General features: G+C 39.7%; 1 long non-coding RNA gene across 1 annotated transcript; it reads left to right on the forward strand.

The window, feature by feature from the left end:
- Window positions 1–2,862: 2,862 nt before the first annotated feature.
- Window positions 2,863–8,782, forward strand: LOC140134087 (uncharacterized). The gene is made up of 4 exons (XR_011856077.1): window positions 2,863–2,945; window positions 3,361–3,389; window positions 8,569–8,603; window positions 8,693–8,782. It is a non-coding gene; the product is annotated as an uncharacterized lncRNA (long non-coding RNA).
- The last annotated feature ends 757 nt before the right edge of the window (window positions 8,783–9,539 follow it).

Here is a 9,539-nt window from a genome sequence, read left to right on the forward strand (position 1 = left end):
AGAGAAGGGAGGCCCTAGGGGATTTTTTATTAGTTAAGGGAGGCCCTAGGGGATTTTTTATTAGTTAAGGGAGGCCCTAGGGGATTTTTTATTAGTTAAGGGAGGCCCTAGGGGATTTTTTATTAGTTAAGGGAGGCCCTAGGGGATTTTTTATTAGTTAAGGGAGGCCCTAGGGGATTTTTTATTAGAGAAGGGAGGCCCTAGGGGATTTTTTATTAGTTAAGGGAGGCCCTAGGGGATTTTTTATTAGTTAAGGGAGGCCCTAGGGGATTTTTTATTAGTTAAGGGAGGCCCTAGGGGATTTTTTATTAGAGAAGGGAGGCCCTAGGGGATTTTTTATTAGTTAAGGGAGGCCCTAGGGGATTTTTTATTAGTTAAGGGAGGCCCTAGGGGATTTTTTATTAGTTAAGGGAGGCCCTAGGGGATTTTTTATTAGTTAAGGGAGGCCCTAGGGGATTTTTTATTAGAGAAGGGAGGCCCTAGGGGATTTTTTATTAGTCAAGGGAGGCCCTAGGGGATTTTTTATTAGTCAAGGGAGGCCCCAGGGGCTTTTTTATTAGTCAAGGGAGGCCCTAGGGGCTTTTTTATTAGTTAAGGGAGGCCCCAGGGGCTTTTTTATTAGTCAAGGGATGCCCCAGGGGCTTTTTTATTAGTCAAGGGAGGCCCTAGGAGCTTTTTTATTAGTTAAGGGAGGCCCTAGGAGCTTTTTTATTAGTTAAGGGAGGCCCTAGGAGCTTTTTTATTAGTTAAGGGAGGCCATAGGGGCTTTTTTATTAGTTAAGGGAGGCCCTAGGGGCTTTTTATTAGGAAAGGGAAGCCCTAGGAACTTTTTATTAGGAAAGGGAGGCCGCTAGGGACTTTTTTATTAGTAAAGCTGGGACATGTCATTAGTGAGGGGAGGCCACTGCTGGGCGTGTTTTTAGTGAGGTGTCCCCCCTCACTAATAACATATTTAAATATATATATATATATATATATATATATATATATATATGTGTGTATATATGTATGTATATATATATGTATGTATATGTATATATATATATAATTATTTGATGCCTTTCTTTATTTCTATTTTTCAGATCTGGGTATGCTGTTTCATACTTCGCCTGATTCGGTGGACTACATCAATGACCTGGATTATGTTTTTTAATAAAATGGTTAACAAGGGGTTGTTGGGGAGTTTTTATTTTAATAAAATATATTTCTTCGTGTGTTTTTTTTTCTACTCAAAACTTGCCTTAGTAATGGTGCTGTCTAATAGACGGCGCCCATTACTAGGAGCGGGGCCTAGTGTTAGCCGGTAAAAAAGGCTTAACAGTAACCCCCTAATCATTACCCTGGTACCCACCGCCACCAGGGGTGCCAGGAAGAGCTCGGTACAATCCAGAACTTGACCATCTATAGATGGTCAGGTGCTGGGGCGGCTGCAGGCTGGTATTATTGGGCTGTGATGGCCCTATATCAATGGGCACTCACACCCCAGTAATGTCAGGGTGCTGCTGCTGTATTGTATCTGGCTGGTTATGAAAATGAGGGGGAACCCCACGTCATTTTTTTTTTAAAACTTGTTTTACAAAAAGGGTATGGAGACTCATTTTCTATAACCAGCCAGATACAATACAGCTGCAGCACCCTGATATTATTTGAATTTGAGCACCCACTGTTTTTGGGCAGAGCCCAATACCAGCCTGCAACCGCCTTAGTACCGGATCATCTGTAGACGGTCAGGTACTGGATTGTATCCAGCTCTTTACAGCACCTCTGTTGGCAGTGGGTACCTGGGTAATGATAAGGGGGTTAATATCAGCCTTTACCAGCTAACACAAGGCCCCAGTCCAGGACCATTACTAAGGCAAGTTTTGAGTTAAAAAAAAAAAACATTTTTTAGGAAATATTTTTTATTAAAATAAAACCTCCCCGACGCATCCTTGTCAACCATTTTATTAAAACAAACTATCCACATAACTAAAGTACTCCACTTAATAAGGCAAAGTATACAGCATTTACAGATCTGAAAAGCATTTTATAAAAAAGGTTAATAAAAAGAAGTATACGGGCAGTCCCCAGGTTAAGTACAAGATAGGTTCCTTGGGTTTGTACTTTAGTTGAATTTGTATGTAAGTCGGAACTGTATATTTTACAATTGTCACTCCAGACAAAATTATTTTTTTGCCCCAGTGGAGTTTCAAAATTTTTTGCTGTAATGGGACCAAGGATTATCAATAAAGCTTCATTACAGACACCGTATAGCTGATTATTGCAGTCTCGGACTATAGTAACATCCAGAGAGGTCACCAGAGGTCACAGAGGGCAGAGGGGTCCGTCTGTAACTAGGGGTTGTCTGTAAGTCGGGTGTCCTTAAGTAGGGGACCGCCAGTATATGAATACTGTTACTCTTCAATAATCTGTGTTAAGCTTTTAGAGTTCATTAGTTTACTTTCAAATATCGACCAATGAACATTAGTAACCCCTTTGCTTTTTGGCACACTGGAGCCCCATGTTTCAGGACTATTGTTCACTATATTGCATGGACTCCTATGTAGCCATAGGGAGATGAGCATGCGTTAGATGGAGCACATGGACTCTGTTCTGATGTGAAAGAGTTCATGTACACTATCAACCAGTGGAAACAGGCCCGTACGTTGACCCGGCCAAATAGTCACTGCATATGCATATGGAAAGAATTACTCTTAGTCATCAGCTTAAACGCATCTGTCTATTCTATGCTGATTTTTAAAAATGAGTTATCCTTATGGTAGACTATGAATATTAAACACCCATTTGCTCAGAGCCATTTTCTTTTTTTCTACTTTCCTAGATTTTATTGTGAAGAGCATTACGTGAAGTATGAAGGCCAAACAGTGATCAAAACTTGAAGAGAAAAGGAGAAGAGTAAAGCTACGTATCCTACAATCTATAGAGATAGAAGGATCTGGACAAAAGTGAGTATGGCTTACTTTAAAACTATGTATTAACACTATGGGGCAGATTTATCAAGCTGTCTGAAAGTCAGAATATTTGTAGTTGCTCATGGCAACCAATCACATCTCAGCTTTCATTTTACCAGTGCTCATGAATATTTTAAAGGGGAGCTGTGATTTGTTACCATGGGCAACTAGAGATATTCTGACTTTCAGGCAGCTTGATAAATCTGCCCCTATGTATTTGTCCTCAACCAGTGCTGGTAGTGAGCAGCCCAAAGACCACCCAGCCAATGCAGGGACTACCCCACCATGTGTGCAATGTGCAGGTGTTCCTGATAATGGTTTGGTGTTGTTCATGAAATAAGTAGTTAAAACTGTGTTTTGAATCGGTAGTTTTATTGACAGCTTTGTGCTTTCTATATTTCTTTTACAGTTTGAATATACTGTAGGAATCAAATACAGGTAAAAGTTATATCTTTGGATGTTGTGCTGATTGCATTTATAGTCAGTCCCCAGGTTACATACAAGATCTAATCTTTAGGTTTTTAAAGGGGTTCTCCCATGAAGGAAAGTAAGGCCCTATCCACGGGATAGGGCCTAGCTTGCTAAACATTGGGGGTCTCCGTGCTGAGACCACCACAGATCTTGAAAACGAGGGGTCCGTCGGATCCCTCCTTGCTCTGTCAGATTAACGGAGCAGACGGCCACGCATGACCGTTCTGCTTGATCAATCGCTATGGAGATCGGTGGGCACCTTCGTTTTCGCGATCTGCAGGGGTCTCAGCACTAATAGAGCCTAACTTTCAATCATGGGAAAACACCTTTACGTTGAATTTGTATACAAGTCAGAACTGGTATATTTAGTGTAACTTTAGTTTCCTATAACAATAGGATTTGAAAAATTCATGGTTGACAAGGGAATAAGGATTAACAATAATGCTTCATTACAGACACCTTACAACCTATAATTGCAGTCTGGGGCTAAAGTTCAAGTAAATTGCCAGAGAGCTTCACCAGAGGTCACAGTGGCCAGAGAACTCATTTATAAGTCAGGTGTTCTTAAGTTGAGGGCTGCCTGTTTGGAAATATCTCACTACGTTGTAAAAAGTGGGGTTGATCCAGCCACTTCAGTATTTATTAGCATGATCTTGGGATAGAAGATTAATATTTAAAGTATCTACCATCAGGATTATGGATTATAAACCAAGTACACTTACAAGCTTTTTATGCCTTTGAAGGCTTCTAAATGAGCCTGAGGGGCTCCACGCTCCATAGAAGTTAAAGGACATCTACCACCAGGATGAAGGATTGTAAACCAAGCACATTGACATACTGGTATGCGCCCCCTCTGGTAGGATCCGCTCTTCTTGTAGCTTCGTATGCCTTTGTTTTAAAGAAAAAGAAGTTTTAAAAATTATGCAGATGAGCCTTTGGGGCTCCAAGCTCCATTGACAGCTATAGAGTCTGGAGTCCCAGAGGCGCATTTGCATAATTTGTGAAACCTTTTTGTTGTAAAAACAAGGTCCTAAGAAGCTAAAAGAAAAGCAGAACCTAGCAGAGGGGGCACTCACCAGTATGTCAGTGTAGTTGGTTTACATATCTTTATCCTGGTGGTAGATTTCCTTTAATGTAGCCTGGAGCCGCTCAGGCTCATTTGCATATTTTTAAAGCATATTTTCTTAATCTATGGCATAGGAAGTTAAAAGAAGAGCAGATCTCGATAAAGGGGACACCAGTAAGTAAGTGTATTTGGTTTATAATCCATGATCCTGATCGTAGATTTCCTTTAAATAATGGACGTCCTATGTTTAGCTGCACCATGTAATGTCCACATCGGTCTGAAAACTGGTTTGTACATGCAGATACTACTTTATTGTGGTTAAATACATTGTTTGCATCTACAACTCAGCCTAAAACATATATAATCCCACATCAAAACAGTTGATCTGTTAAACAGCAAAAGACTCTTTAAAATTGAACTGCGCAGTCTTAGATTGTAAAGAATCACATATATTAAAGACCAATATATATCTGGAACTCTGTTTTGCTGACAGGGCACACATATCTCTTCACTATGTCAACTTATCACCATCTCAGTGGCGCTCAAAAGCGTAAAAAAAGAAAGGAAGAGAACTTGAAGAGTCAAAAAATGCAGAAAATAAGTAGCTTTTTTGCCGCCCCTAAACCTGTGGGTGAAAGCAGTAGTACATCTATAGCAGATGTAGAGGAGGCAAGTGCAGAAAATTTTCCACTTCCAAATGTTACAACAACCGAGGTGGAGGGATGTGCCCAGACTAGTAGTGAAGAAAGTATTGAGGATGAGTGTGGTAGAGATATGAGCCAAATACAAGCAATTACTCCCACCTCAAATGAGCCAATCAATTCCACTGCTACCAGTCAAACTGCAAGCACATCTACCAGCAGCATATTAGAAAGTGCTACTGCTTCTGAGTATGTCACCGATAGGGCTAATTATCCTGTAACAATTGCTGACCCAAACGTTAAAAGATTCATTATTTCCCAGGGCCCATGCAGACCCCCTGGCCCGTTCCCTAGAGACAATGACAAAGATAAAAGATGCTTTTCAGAAAAATATTATGATCGAATCACACAAACTGGCCTTAAACTTCCTGTCACATGGTTGTGTTATTCTCCCAAGCTGAATGCTGTGTACTGTGAGCCATGCTGGCTGTTTGGGGATCGCAAAAAGCAGGGTTTTGAACCAGCTTGGGCAAAAGGCATCAATAAATGGAAGAGCTTAACCACAAAAGTACAATCTCATGAAAGCTCAAATGCTCATGTTGATTCCTGTGTCGTATATGACCAATGGAGGAAGAAGGGCACAATAGATGAGGAAACTGAAAAGCAAATGAGGAGAGAGAAGAACTTTTGGAGGCAAGCCCTACAAAGGATTGTTAATGTGACATTAACTATGGCAATGGCCAATCTTCCATTTCGTGGTCATCGAGAGAATTTGGGGGAAATTAATAATGGAAACTTCCTCTCCATAATACAACTTTTAGCAGATTATGATCCAGTTCTTCATGAACTAATTGAAATGCCCCAAAGATCCATAAAATATCTGAGCCCAAAAATCCAGAACGAAATCATCCAAATTCTTGCGGGACAAGTCCAAAAAGAAATAGTCTCAGACATTCAACAGGCACAGTTTTACTCTATTATAATGGATACTACACAGGACATATCAAAGGTTGATCAGTTGAGCCAGGTTTTCCGGTACGTGTCTGTTGACAGAGCAGAGAATGGAAGAGCAACCAGCGTGAAAATACATGAAGTATTTTTAGGTTTTTATGCTGTAAAAGATCAGAGTGCTGCAGGAATAGAGAAGGATATTATCGCCTGTATAGAGAGCAAAGGCTTGAAATTAAATAAGTGTCGTGGCCAAGGGTACGATGGAGCTGCAACCATGAGTGGCATATACTCTGGAGTGCAAGCGAGGATTGCAGAAAAAGAACCAAACGCTCTTTATGTACACTGTGCAGCACACAATCTTAACTTAGTTCTACAAGATGCAATGGCCAATATCAAGGAAGTTGCAGGTTTTTTTGATGTAGTACAGAATTTATACACATTTTTTGCTGACAGCATAAAACGATGGGAAACTCTTTGTTCATTCTCAACTAAATCCACCTTGACATTGAAGAAGTTGTGCCCTACACGTTGGGCCTCACGCTATGAATCCTTGCTTGCTTTACGTTTTAGTTTTGTTAATGTATTGCAAGCACTATCAAAGATTGTCCTTACCTCTTCAAAAACAAAAGAAAGAGAGGAGGCTGCATCGTTAAAAAAAAAAATAGAGTCTTTTCAATTCATATTTTTAATTGTTCTGCAGACAACAATTTTGGAAAAAGTTAATACTGTTTCTAAAGTCTTGCAAGCAAAAAACACTGATTTGTCTGAAGCTTCAAGATTGATTAAGAACATTGCTGACAGTCTTGGGCAATACAGGAATCAGTTTGAGGAAGCAAAACAAATTGCAGTTTCGCTTGCACAGCAGTGGGGCATTTCATCGCAGTTTGAAAAGAAACGGATCCCAAAAGTCAAGCGTCATTTTGACGAATGGGCAGTTGATGAGAGGTTAAATGATTCAGAAAAACATTTTCAAGTTACAGTTTTTTTTCCATGTTTAGATATAGTAACATCTCAGCTTCTAAACAGATTTATGGGAATGGACAAGGTTCTTGGTCGTTTTAATATTCAGCCTGCAATGCTTTCATCTGCGTCTGATGATGTTCTTTTCCAAGCTGCATCAAAACTCCAAGAAATCTACCAGGAAGATTTATCATCCAGTTTTCCTGCTCAACTGCTGAATTTTCGGTCTGCATTAGAGGAAGACATTCAGAAGTCATCCTCTATCAGTGATCTGGCTCACCTCCTTCTGGTAGACAACAGTGCCCTTTCTTCTACACTACCGGACGTGTGTGTAGCCTTGCTACTTTTCTTAACACTACCTGTGACAGTAGCTGCTGCTGAAAGATCTTTTTCTAAGCTTAAATTAATAAAAAACTACTTGCGGAGCACCATGTCAGAACAAAGGCTTTCCGGGCTTGCGGTTCTGAGCATAGAAAATGAGAGAGCTAGGAAACTAGACATAGACAGCATTGTGGACACCTTTGCTGAAGTCAAGGCGCGCAGGCGTGTGTTCTAAGAAATTCTCTTCCGTGTAAGTGTAAAGTTATGGGAAGTTGGGGAGTTGGAAAGTTGTTTAACTACTAACAGTTTAAAAGTTTTCTGTTCAACTAACAAAAAGTTTTACTAAAACAGTTCCATGCATGCTTTGTTTTAAGTGACACTTATTGTCAATTTTTGTACTATGCCAGGAATGAATATAAGCAGTGAAACCTTGTTCAGATGATAGCCCAAAGGGGGGTGCTGATCATATAGGGCAGTGGTTCTCAACCTGTGGGTCGTGACCCCAGCAGGGGTCGAACGAGCAAAACACAGGGGTCTAAAGCCTTCGGAGGCACGATTTTATTGTGTTTTTACTGCAAATCGCATGGTTTGGGGTCACCGCAACATGAGTAATTGTATTGCGGGGTCACAGCATTACAAAGGTTGAGGACCACTGATATAGGGGTTTAGCACAACTGTTTTTCTTCTTACAGGTTATATATTGCAATATATGAAAAACATGCTAAAAATTAAAAAAAAAAGTGAACAAGAATTATGGTCTGTATGTAAAGGTTACACTGTATATCCTGCCCTTAGGTCTGGTACAATAGTGACAGTATGTCACAAAGACTTCAGGCTCTTGCTGCTCCATTGTGGCGATGTAGAGTAGAAAGAAGTCTAAGTCTCTTTTTTTTTTAACTGTGATGACACTTTGGGGCAGATTTATCAAGCTGTCTGAAAGTCAGAATCTTTCTAGTTGCCCATGTTAACCAATCACAGCTCAGCTTTAATTTTACCAGTGCTCATGTATATTTTAAAGGGGAGCCTTGATTGGTTGCAATGGACAACTAGAAATATTCTGACTTTCAGACAGCTTGGTAAATCTGTCAGAAAGTTTATGATTATGGAGTGAACAAGCAGAACTTGTGATTTGCTTGCCTACTCCTTTAACAATGAATACAGCTAAAGTAAAACCTCTAATAAATATTATTTTTGTTGATTTCCCTAGGTTGATCATCCGTTGAAAGTTCTGGTTTTGTTAATGTAAGTTAGAAAACTTGAAATTTATTTTATAATCAATGCTGATTGGAGAAACATGAACAGAATTTGGATTATTTATATATTTTTTTCAGGTTGGCGAGTTTTTCATATAGTTAATATGTTCGAAAAAAACAACATATCTTTTCAGAAGATGCAAACTAGTTGAATATGATACTTCCTGTCCAAGTAAGTTTTGACAAATTACATATAAGATAAGGCACAAATTTTTAATAAATTTTATACCATTCTATAATTACAAATAGTTATATAGCTTAATGCAAGATTAACCGCTATCATTTTTGTGCTTAGGTGCTTCCTAGATGTGTTAAAGTTAAAATTTATATCAAGCAAGAAGTGATGGAAACACGGTGCTTTGGGTTTCAGGTAAGTTATGATTATGACCTAAGTGATAAAATATGTTAAACTATAAATGCCTTATGTGTTATTCCTGTGTTAGTTACTCTGTATACTTACAATATAAAAACCCTTATATATGTTCAAAATGGGCAGGGAATGGGAAAAGGTGCCGTGGTCATCGGCGAGGTGGGGGGCCCAGCCAAAAGTTTGCTATGGGGCCCACTCATTCCTAGTTACGCCACTGCGCCTATGTAAACTATTATAATACCTGAGGTTGTGTAAGAAAGGGGAACCTCACACTCCCTTTAATAACACGTCCACAGAGATCCCCCTTTACAGAAATATCCAAAACAACGCTCCCTTTCATGAAATGTCCATAGCAGAGCACCCTTTACAGAAATGTCCACAGCAGAGCCCCCTTTAAAGAAATGTGGACATTACATTAAAGGAGGCATCTTCTGTGAACATCTGAACCCCATTCAAGAAAAATTCCACAGCAGATTCCACCTTTAATAAAATGTCCACAGCAGATGCCCCTTTAATAAAATGACCTCAGCAGATGCCCCATTTAATGAAATGACC

The sequence above is a fragment of the Engystomops pustulosus genome, chromosome 5 (genome assembly GCF_040894005.1).
Source record: "Engystomops pustulosus chromosome 5, aEngPut4.maternal, whole genome shotgun sequence".
Lineage (NCBI taxonomy): Eukaryota > Metazoa > Chordata > Amphibia > Anura > Leptodactylidae > Engystomops > Engystomops pustulosus.